This window comes from Mustelus asterias, unplaced genomic scaffold (genome assembly GCF_964213995.1).
Source record: "Mustelus asterias unplaced genomic scaffold, sMusAst1.hap1.1 HAP1_SCAFFOLD_1507, whole genome shotgun sequence".
Taxonomy (NCBI): Eukaryota; Metazoa; Chordata; class Chondrichthyes; order Carcharhiniformes; family Triakidae; genus Mustelus; species Mustelus asterias.
Genome location: NW_027591452.1, coordinates 30001 through 40000, shown reverse-complemented (window position 1 = coordinate 40000; position 10000 = coordinate 30001). Strand labels below are relative to the sequence as shown.

General features: G+C 57.4%; 1 pseudogene across 1 annotated transcript in view; it reads right to left on the bottom strand.

The window, feature by feature from the left end:
* LOC144488387 (sodium/potassium/calcium exchanger 3-like) overlaps positions 1-5859 on the bottom strand; it is a 43159-nt pseudogene extending 37300 nt beyond the window's left edge. Inside the window, exons 1-2 of the transcript XR_013496573.1 lie at positions 5853-5859; positions 2013-2089 (exon numbers count right to left, since the gene is read on the bottom strand). The product of XR_013496573.1 is annotated as a sodium/potassium/calcium exchanger 3-like (transcript). The remainder of the gene's footprint in view (positions 1-2012; positions 2090-5852) is intronic.
* Between the last annotated feature and the right edge of the window lie 4141 nt (positions 5860-10000).

Below are 10000 nucleotides of genomic sequence, written 5' to 3'. Positions count from 1 at the left end.
CGGCCAATCCACCTAACCCGCACATCTTTGGACACTAAGGGGCAATTTAGCATGGCCAATCCACCTAACCTGCACATCTTTGGACACCAAGGGGCAATTTAGCATGGCCAATCCACCTAACCCGCACATCTTTGGAGTGTGGGAGGAAACCGGAGCACCCGGAGGAAACCCACGCAGTCACGGGGAGAACGTGCAGACTCCGCACAGACAGTGACCCAAGCCGGGAATCGAACCCAGGTCCCAGGCGCTGTGAGGCAGCAGCGCTAACCGCTGTGCCACCGTGCTGCCCCTTTTCCAGTATCTCCCCCCTTTGGAAAGTTCCTGTTGAATCTGCTTCCACCGCCCTTTCAGGCAGCGCCTTCCAGATCACAACAACTCGCAAAAGAAAATTCCCCTCATCTCCCCCTCTGGTTCTTTCCCCGATTCTCTTCAATCTGTGTGTCCCCCCCTCTGGTTACCCACCCTCCTGACACTGGAAACACTTTCTCCTGATTCACTCTCATCCAAACCCTTCCTGATTCTGAACGCCTCGATTCAATCTCCCCCTTAACCTTCTCCGCTCCCAGGAGAACCATCCCAGCTTCTCCCCAGTCTCTCCGCATGAACTGAAGCCCCCTCATCCCTGGGAATATTCTAGAAAATCTCCCTCCGCACTCTCTCCCAGGCCTCGACATCCTTCCTAAAGTGTCGGGAGGCCCGGATTAGGGCCCAGTGCTCCAACCGGGATCTAACCCAGTGTTTACAAAGGCTTTCATATCATTTCCTTGCTGTTTTTCTCTGTGTCTCTATTTGGAGAGACAAGGATTGTGTTTAAAAACATTCCCAACTCCTTCCTGGTCAGATTATCTTCCCGAGACAGTTGGATGAGGTCCTGAACTTGACCATGTGGGCAATGGCGGGGGAGTGAGGGAAGAGGTAGGCCTCAGGCTTGGTCCATCATTGTCCTGGAGGCCTAACGACCGCTCCGCTCTGCTGGGGGGTGTGGGGTGATAGACCTTCACCCATCCCGACCCCGCGGTAGGGTGGGAGGGGGGGGCATGCGTTCTCGTTGCTTTTCAACAGCAGGGGGCATCTCAAGGGGCAATTAGGGATGGTGAATAAGGCCTGGCCTAGCAACACAGCCAGACTCTCGCCCTGAGAGTGGACGGGATAATACGTGGGATTGGTGTAGGAGACCGTATCCTCAAGAAGGGGGGATAACTAGGTGGCAGAGAAAGAGGCAACGTGAGTGCGGTAAACATAGAAACTAGAAGCAGGAGGAGACCATTCAGCCCTTCGATCCTGCCCCACCATTCATTCTGATCATGGCTGATCATCGAATTCAATATCCTGATTCCCCCCCTTTCCCCCCCATATCCCTCGATCCCTTTAGCCCCAAGAGCTGTATCTATGGACAGCACGGCGGCACAGTGGGTTAGCACTGCCGCCTCACAGCGCCAGGGACCCGGGTTCGATTCCCGGCTTGGGTCACTGTCTGTGCGGAGTTTGCACGTTCTCCCCGTGTCTGCGTGGGTTTCCTCCGGGTGCTCCGGTTTCCTCCCACAGTCTGAAAGACGTGCTGGTTAGGGTGCATTGGCCGTGCTAAATTCTCCCTCAGTGTACCCGAACAGGCGCCGGAGTGTGGGCGACTGGGGGAATTTCAACAGTAACTTCATTGCAGTGTTAATGTAAGCCTTACTTGTGACACTAATAAATAAACTTTAAACATTAATTTCTTCCTGAAATCACACAACGTTTTGGCCTCAATTACTTTCTGTGGGAGTGAACTCCACACATTCACCAGCCTCTGGGTGAAGAAATTTCTCCTCACCTCAGTTCTAAAAGGTTTACCCCTTATCCTCAAACTCTGACCCCCTAGTTCTGGACTCCCCCCACCATCGGGAACATTCTTTCTGAATCCACCCTGTCTAACCCTGTTAGAATTTTATAAGTTTCTATGAGATCCCCCTCTCACTCTTCTAAACTCCAGTGAATATAATCCTAACCGATCTCTCGCAAACAAACCTCCTTACACAGAAAACGTGCAGCAAAAAGGCGCCATTTTGTCTCTCTTGTTCTGTAAAGATGTCATCGGGGAATTCATGGATTCCTGAAGAAAATGGGAATGAAAGACAGTTAATACGTAGCTGGTACTTCAATACAGGTTCACCAACGTCCCTTTAGGGAAGGAATTCTGCCGTCCTTACCCCGGTCTGGCCTACATGTGACTCCAGAGCCACAGCAATGTGGGTGACTCTCAACTGCCCTCCAAGGGCAACTAGGGATGGGCAATAAATGCTGGGCCCAGCCAGCGACACCCATGGCCCAGGAATGAATTTTAAAATACAGATAAGTATGATGCGCACAGAGTTTAATCTGGACAAATGTGAGGTGATGCATTTTGGAAGATCTAATACAGATAGGAAATATACAGTAAATGGCAGAACCCTTCAGAGTATTGATAGGCAGAGGGATCTGGGTGTACAGGTACACAGGTCACTGAAAGTGGCAACGCAGGTGGAGAAGGTAGTCAAGAAGGCATACGGCATGCTTGCCTTCATCGGCCGGGGTATTGAGTTTAAACATTGGCAGGTCATGCTTCAGCTGTACAGAACCTTAGTTGAGGCCGCACATGGAATATAGTGTTCAATTCTGGTCGCCACACTACCAGAAGGATGTGGAGGCTTTGGAGAGGGTACAGAAAAGATTTACCAGGATGTTGCCTGGTCTGGAGGGCATTAGCTATGAGGAGAGGTTGGAGAAACTTGGTTTGTTCTCACTGGAGCGACGGAGGTTGAGGGGGAGACCTGATAGAAGTCTACAAGATTACGAGAGGCATGGACAGAGTGGATAGTCAGAAGCTTTTTCCCCCAGGGTGGTCACGTACCAACCGACTCAAGAACAGCTTCTTCCCTGCTGCTGTCAGACTTTTGAATGGAGCTACCTCGCATTAAGTTGATCTTTCTCCACACCCTAGCTATGACTGTAACACCACACTCATAGAAATCATAGAAACCCGACAGTGCAGAAGGAGGCCATTCGGCCCATCGAGTCTGCACCGACCACAATCCCGCCCAGGCCCTACCCCCTTATCCCTACATATTTTATCCGCTAATCCCTCTAATCTATGCATCCCAGGACACTAAGGGGCAATTTTTAACCTGGCCAAATCAACCTAACCCGCACATCTTTGGACTGTGGGAGGAAACCGGAGCACCCGGAGGAAACCCACGCAGACACGAGGAGAATGTGCAAACTCCACACAGACAAGTGACCCGAGCTGGGAATCGAACCCAGGTCCCTGGAGCTGTGAAGCAGCAGTGCTAACCACTGTGCCACCGTGCTGCCCTGGGGAAAAAGCTTCTGACTATCCATTCTGCACTCTCTCCTTTCCTTCTCTATGAACGGTATGCTTTGTCGGTATAGCGCGCAAGAAACAATACTTTTCACTGTATGTTAATATGTGACAAAAATAAATCAAATCAGAGGTGGTGCGGAGAGAGGGTGGGCGAGGCGGGTACAACAGGAACATTTAAAATGCATTGGGATAAGGACATGGATGGGGAAGGATTGGGGGATAGGGCGCCAAACACGGACAATTGGGACGAGCTGGGATGGACGGAAGGGCCTGTTTCCATGCTGTATTATTCTGTGACTCTATCCCATTCCACATAGCACCCGATGTTCCAATTCCAAGGATCAGGAATTCTGTGCAGTATTCCCAGGAGCCGCTGGGAGAGCGGCCACAAGAGGGCAGAGAGCGAGTGCACTGACTTGGAAAGGGTTAACGGAAAAACAACACACAGGCAAATATTTCAGCAAAGGGCTGATATAAAAAGGGAAATTCTCAGATTGGCAGACAGAGCAGCTGAACTGTGTGACCCCCCGCAGATGCCTTTCCTAAAATAAAGGCATTTCAAACCACAATTCCATATTTAACACATGTTCCACACACACTGACTCTCACTGGGGTACGGGTCCCACACACACTGACTCTCACTGGGGTACGGGTCCCACACACACTGACTCTCACTGGGGTACGGGTCCCACACACACTGACTCTCACTGGGGTACGGGTCCCACACACACTGACTCTCACTGGGGTACGGGTTCCACACACACTGACTCTCACTGGGGTACGGGTTCCACACACACTGACTCTCACTGGGGTACGGGTTCCACACACACTGACTCTCACTGGGGTACGGGTCCCACACACACTGACTCTCACTGGGGTACGGGTCCCACACACACTGACTCTCACTGGGGTACGGGTCCCACACACACTGACTCTCACTGGGGTACGGGTTCCACACACACTGACTCTCACTGGGGTACGGGTCCCACACACACTGACTCTCACTGGGGTACAGGTTCCACACACACACTGACTCTCACTGGGGTACGGGTCCCACACACACTGACTCTCACTGGGGTACGGGTTTCACACACACTGACTCTCACTGGGGTACGGATCCCCACACACTGACTCTCACTGGGGTACGGGTCCCACACACACTGACTCTCACTGGGGTACGGGTCCCACACACACTGACTCTCACTGGGGTACGGGTCCCACACACACTGACTCTCACTGGGGTATGGGTTCCACACACACTGACTCTCACTGGGGTACGGGTCCCACACACACTGACTCTCACTGGGGTATGGGTTCCACACACACTGACTCTCACTGGGGTACGGGTCCCACACACACTGACTCTCACTGGGGTACGGGTCCCACACACACTGACTCTCACTGGGGTACGGGTCCCACACACACTGACTCTCACTGGGGTACGGGTCCCACACACACTGACTCTCACTGGGGTACGGGTCCCACACACACTGACTCTCTCTGGGGTACGGGTCCCACACACACTGACTCTCACTGGGGTACGGGTCCCACACACACTGACTCTCACTGGGGTACGGGTTCCACACACACTGACTCTCACTGGGGTACGGGTCCCCCACACACTGACTCTCACTGGGGTACGGGTTCCACACACACTGACTCTCACTGGGGTACGGGTTCCACACACACTGACTCTCACTGGGGTACGGGTCCCACACACACTGACTCTCACTGGGGTACGGGTCCCACACACACTGACTCTCACTGGGGTACGGGTCCCACACACACTGACTCTCACTGGGGTACGGGTCCCACACACACTGACTCTCACTGGGGTACGGGTCCCACACACACTGACTCTCACTGGGGTACGGGTTCCACACACACTGACTCTCACTGGGGTACGGGTCCCACACACACTGACTCTCACTGGGGTACGGATCCCACACACACTGACTCTCACTGGGGTACGGGTCCCACACACACTGACTCTCACTGGGGTACGGGTCCCACACACACTGACTCTCACTGGGGTACGGGTCCCACACACACTGACTCTCACTGGGGTACGGGTCCCACACACACTGACTCTCACTGGGGTACGGGTTCCACACATACACTGACTCTCAGAGGCTGGTGTCTCTCAAGCTCCCAGTAACTGCCTGGAATATTGTTTGTGTGTGCGCAAAACGTGGCGAGATTGGGTCATCAGTTGGAGGGATCTATTCATCTCCGTCTTGGAGAACTGAGCTTGGCACAGGATCTGTGGGGTGGTGTTGGGGGAACAGGGGGGGGGAGCCTGGCTTTTGGAATGGCAATGTTTTGATTGCAGATTCCTTGCCGTGGTAAATATTGACTCTGAGCTTAATCTCTGTACTCCATCACCCGCTCAGCGATCCTCCACTGTCTTTCCAGTGGAGTTCACCCTCACCTCTTCCTTATTCTTCAAGCACTCTTTTTAAAATTCATTCTTGGTTCATGGGCGTTGCTAGCTGGTCCAGTGGTTATTACCCACCCCTCATTGCCCCTTGAGAAGGTGTTGGGTGAGCTGCCATCTTGAACCCGCTGCAGTCCCAAGCTGAGAGGGGCGAAGTATAACTCGGATATCAGAGGGATGTTTTTTACACAGAGGGTGGTGGGGGCCTGGAATGCGCTGCCAAGTAGGGTGGTGGAGGCAGACACGCTGACATCGTTTAAGACTTACCTGGATAGTCACATGAGCAGCCTGGGAATGGAGGGATACAAACGAATGGTCCAGTTGGACCAAGGAGCGGCACAGGCTTGGAGGGCCGAAGGGCCTGTTTCCTATGCTGTACTGTTCTTTGTTCTAATGTAGGTACACCCACAGTGCTGTTAGGGAGGGAGTTCCAGGATTGTGATTGGTCATCAGTCAGTCCCCGTGTGGTGTAGGTACACCCACTATGCTGTTAGGGAGGGAGTTCCAGGATTTTGACCCAGCCACAGTAGAGGAACGGTCGATATGTTTCCAAGTCGGGATGGTGAGTGGCTCGGAGGGGGAACTTGCAGGTGGGGGTGTTCCCCATGTGTCTGCTGCCCCCCCCCTTGTCCTTCTAGATGGTAGAGGCGGTGGGTTTGGAAGGTGCTGTGGGAGGAGCCTTGGTGAGTCGCTGCGGGGCATCTTGTAGACGGTTCACACGGCTGTCACTGTGAATCGGGGGTGGAGGGAGTGAGTGTTTGTGGTTAGCGTGTCGATCGAGCGGGGCTGCTTTGTCCTGGATGGTGTCGAGCTTCTTGAGTGTTGTTGGAGCCGCACCCACTATCAACATCCTGGGGGTTCCCATTGAGCAGAAACTGAGCTGGACCCAGCCATATAAATACTGTGGCTCCCAGAGCAGGTCAGAGGCTGGGAATCCTGCGGAGAGTAACTCACCTCCTGACTCCCCAAAGCCTGTCCACCATCTACAAGGCACAAGTCAGGAGTGTGATGGAACACTCCCCACTTGCCTGGATGGGTGCGGCTCCAACAACACTCAAGAAGCTCGACACCATCCAGGACAAAGCAGCCCCGCTCGGTCGACACGCTAACCACAAACACTCACTCCCTCCACCCCCGACGCACAGTGACAGCCGTGTGAACCGTCTACAAGACGCACCGCAGCGACTCACCAAGGCTCCTTCCACAGCACCTTCCAAACCCACCGCCTCTACCATCTAGAAGGACAAGGGGGGCAGCAGACACATGGGGAACACCCCCACCTGCAAGTTCCCCCTCCGAGCCACTCACCATCCCGACTTGGAAACATATTCACTCCCACAGGGAGTGGGGGAGAATGTGGGACTCGCTCCCATGGGGGAGTGGGGGAGAATGTGGGACTTGCTCCCACGGGGAGTGGGGGAGAATGTGGGACTCGCTCCCACGGAGAGTGGGGGGAGAATGTGGGTTTCGCTCCCACGGGGAGAGTGGAGGAGAATGTGGGATTCGCTCCCACGGGGGGAGTGGGGGAGAATGTGGGACTCGCTCCCACGGGGAGTGGGGGAGAATGTGGGACTCGCTCCCACGGGGGAGTGGGGGAGAATGTGGGACTCGCTCCCATGGGGAGTGGGGGAGAATGTGGGACTCGCTCCCACGGGGGAGTGGGGGAGAATGTGGGACTCGCTCCCACGGGGAGTGGGGGGAGAATGTGGGACTCACTCCCACGGGGGAGTGGGGGGAATGTGGGACTCGCTCCCACGGGGGAGTGGGGGAGAATGTGGGACTTGCTCCCACGGGGAGTGGGGGAGAATGTGGGACTTGCTCCCACGGGGAGTGGGGGAGAATGTGGGACTCGCTCCCACGGAGAGTGGGGGGAGAATGTGGGTTTCGCTCCCACGGGGAGAGTGGAGGAGAATGTGGGATTCGCTCCCACGGGGGGAGTGGGGGAGAATGTGGGACTCGCTCCCATGGGGAGTGGGGGAGAATGTGGGACTCGCTCCCACGGGGGAGTGGGGGAGAATGTGGGACTCGCTCCCATGGGGCGTGGGGGAGAATGTGGGACTCGCTCCCACGGGGGAGTGGGGTAGAATGTGGGACTCGCTCCCACGGGGAGTGGGGGGAGAATGTGGGACTCGCTCCCACGGGGAGTGGGGGAGAATGTGGGACTCGCTCCCACGGGGGGAGTGGGGGAGAATGTGGGACTCACTCCCACGGGGGAGTGGGGGGAATGTGGGACTCGCTCCCACGGGGGAGTGGGGGAGAATGTGGGTCTCGCTCCCACGGGGAGTTGGGGAGAATGTGGGACTCGATCCCACGGGGGGAGTGGGGGAGAATGTGGGACTCGCTCCCATGGGGAGTGGCGGAGAATGTGGGACTCGCTCCCACGGGGAGTGGGGGAGAATGTGGGACTCGCTCCCTCGGGGAGGGGGGGAGAATGTGGGACTCGCTCCCTCGGGGAGTGGGGGAGAATGTGGGACTCGCTCCCACGGGGGAGTGGGGGAGAATGTGGGACTCGCTCCCACGGGGGGAGTGGGGGAGAATGTGGGACTCGCTCCCACGGGGAGTGGGGGGAGAATGTGGGATTCGCTCCCACGGGGGGAGTGGGGGAGAATGTGGGACTCGCTCCCTCGGGGAGTGGGGGAGAATGTGGGACTCGCTCCCACGGGGGAGTGGGGGAGAATGTGGGACTCGCTCCCACGGGGAGTGGGGGGAGAATGTGGGATTCGCTCCCACGGGGGGAGTGGGGGAGAATGTGGGACTCGCTCCCACGGGGAGTGGGGGGAGAATGTGGGATTCGCTCCCACGGGGGGAGTGGGGGAGAATGTGGGACTCGCTCCCACAGGGAGTGGGGGAGAATGTGGGATTCGCTCCCATGGGGGAGTGGGGGAGAATGTGGGATTCGCTCCCATGGGGGAGTGGGGAAGAATGTGGGACTCGCTCCCATGGGGAGTCGGGGAGAATGTGGGACTCGCTCCCACGGGGAGTGGGGGGAGAATGTGGGATTCGCTCCCACGGGGGGAGTGGGGAGAATGTGGGACTCGCTCCCACAGGGAGTGGGGGAGAATGTGGGATTCGCTCCCATGGGGGAGTGGGGGAGAATGTGGGATTCGCTCCCATGGGGGAGTGGGGAAGAATGTGGGACTCGCTCCCATGGGGAGTCGGGGAGAATGTGGGACTCGCTCCCTCGGGGAGGGGGGGAGAATGTGGGACTCGCTCCCACGGGGAGTGGGGGAGAATGTGGGACTCGCTCCCACGGGGGGAGTGGGGGAGAATGTGGGACTCACTCCCACGGGGAGTGGGGGAGAATGTGGGACTCGCTCCCAGGGGGAGTGGGGGAGAATGTGGGACTCGCTCCCATGGGGAGTGGGGGAGAATGTGGGACTCGCTCCCACGGGGAGTGGGGGAGAATGTGGGACTCGCTCCCACGGGGAGTGGGGGGAGAATGTGGGACTCACTCCCACGGGGGAGTGGGGGGAATGTGGGACTCGCTCCCACGGGGGAGTGGGGGAGAATGTGGGACTTGCTCCCACGGGGAGTGGGGGAGAATGTGGGACTTGCTCCCACGGGGAGTGGGGGAGAATGTGGGACTCGCTCCCACGGAGAGTGGGGGGAGAATGTGGGTTTCGCTCCCACGGGGAGAGTGGAGGAGAATGTGGGATTCGCTCCCACGGGGGGAGTGGGGGAGAATGTGGGACTCGCTCCCATGGGGAGTGGGGGAGAATGTGGGACTCGCTCCCACGGGGGAGTGGGGGAGAATGTGGGACTCGCTCCCATGGGGCGTGGGGGAGAATGTGGGACTCGCTCCCACGGGGGAGTGGGGTAGAATGTGGGACTCGCTCCCACGGGGAGTGGGGGGAGAATGTGGGACTCGCTCCCACGGGGAGTGGGGGAGAATGTGGGACTCGCTCCCACGGGGGGAGTGGGGGAGAATGTGGGACTCACTCCCACGGGGGAGTGGGGGGAATGTGGGACTCGCTCCCACGGGGGAGTGGGGGAGAATGTGGGTCTCGCTCCCACGGGGAGTTGGGGAGAATGTGGGACTCGCTCCCACGGGGGGAGTGGGGGAGAATGTGGGACTCGCTCCCATGGGGAGTGGCGGAGAATGTGGGACTCGCTCCCACGGGGAGTGGGGGAGAATGTGGGACTCGCTCCCTCGGGGAGGGGGGGAGAATGTGGGACTCGCTCCCTCGGGGAGTGGGGGAGAATGTGGGACTCGCTCCCACGGGGGA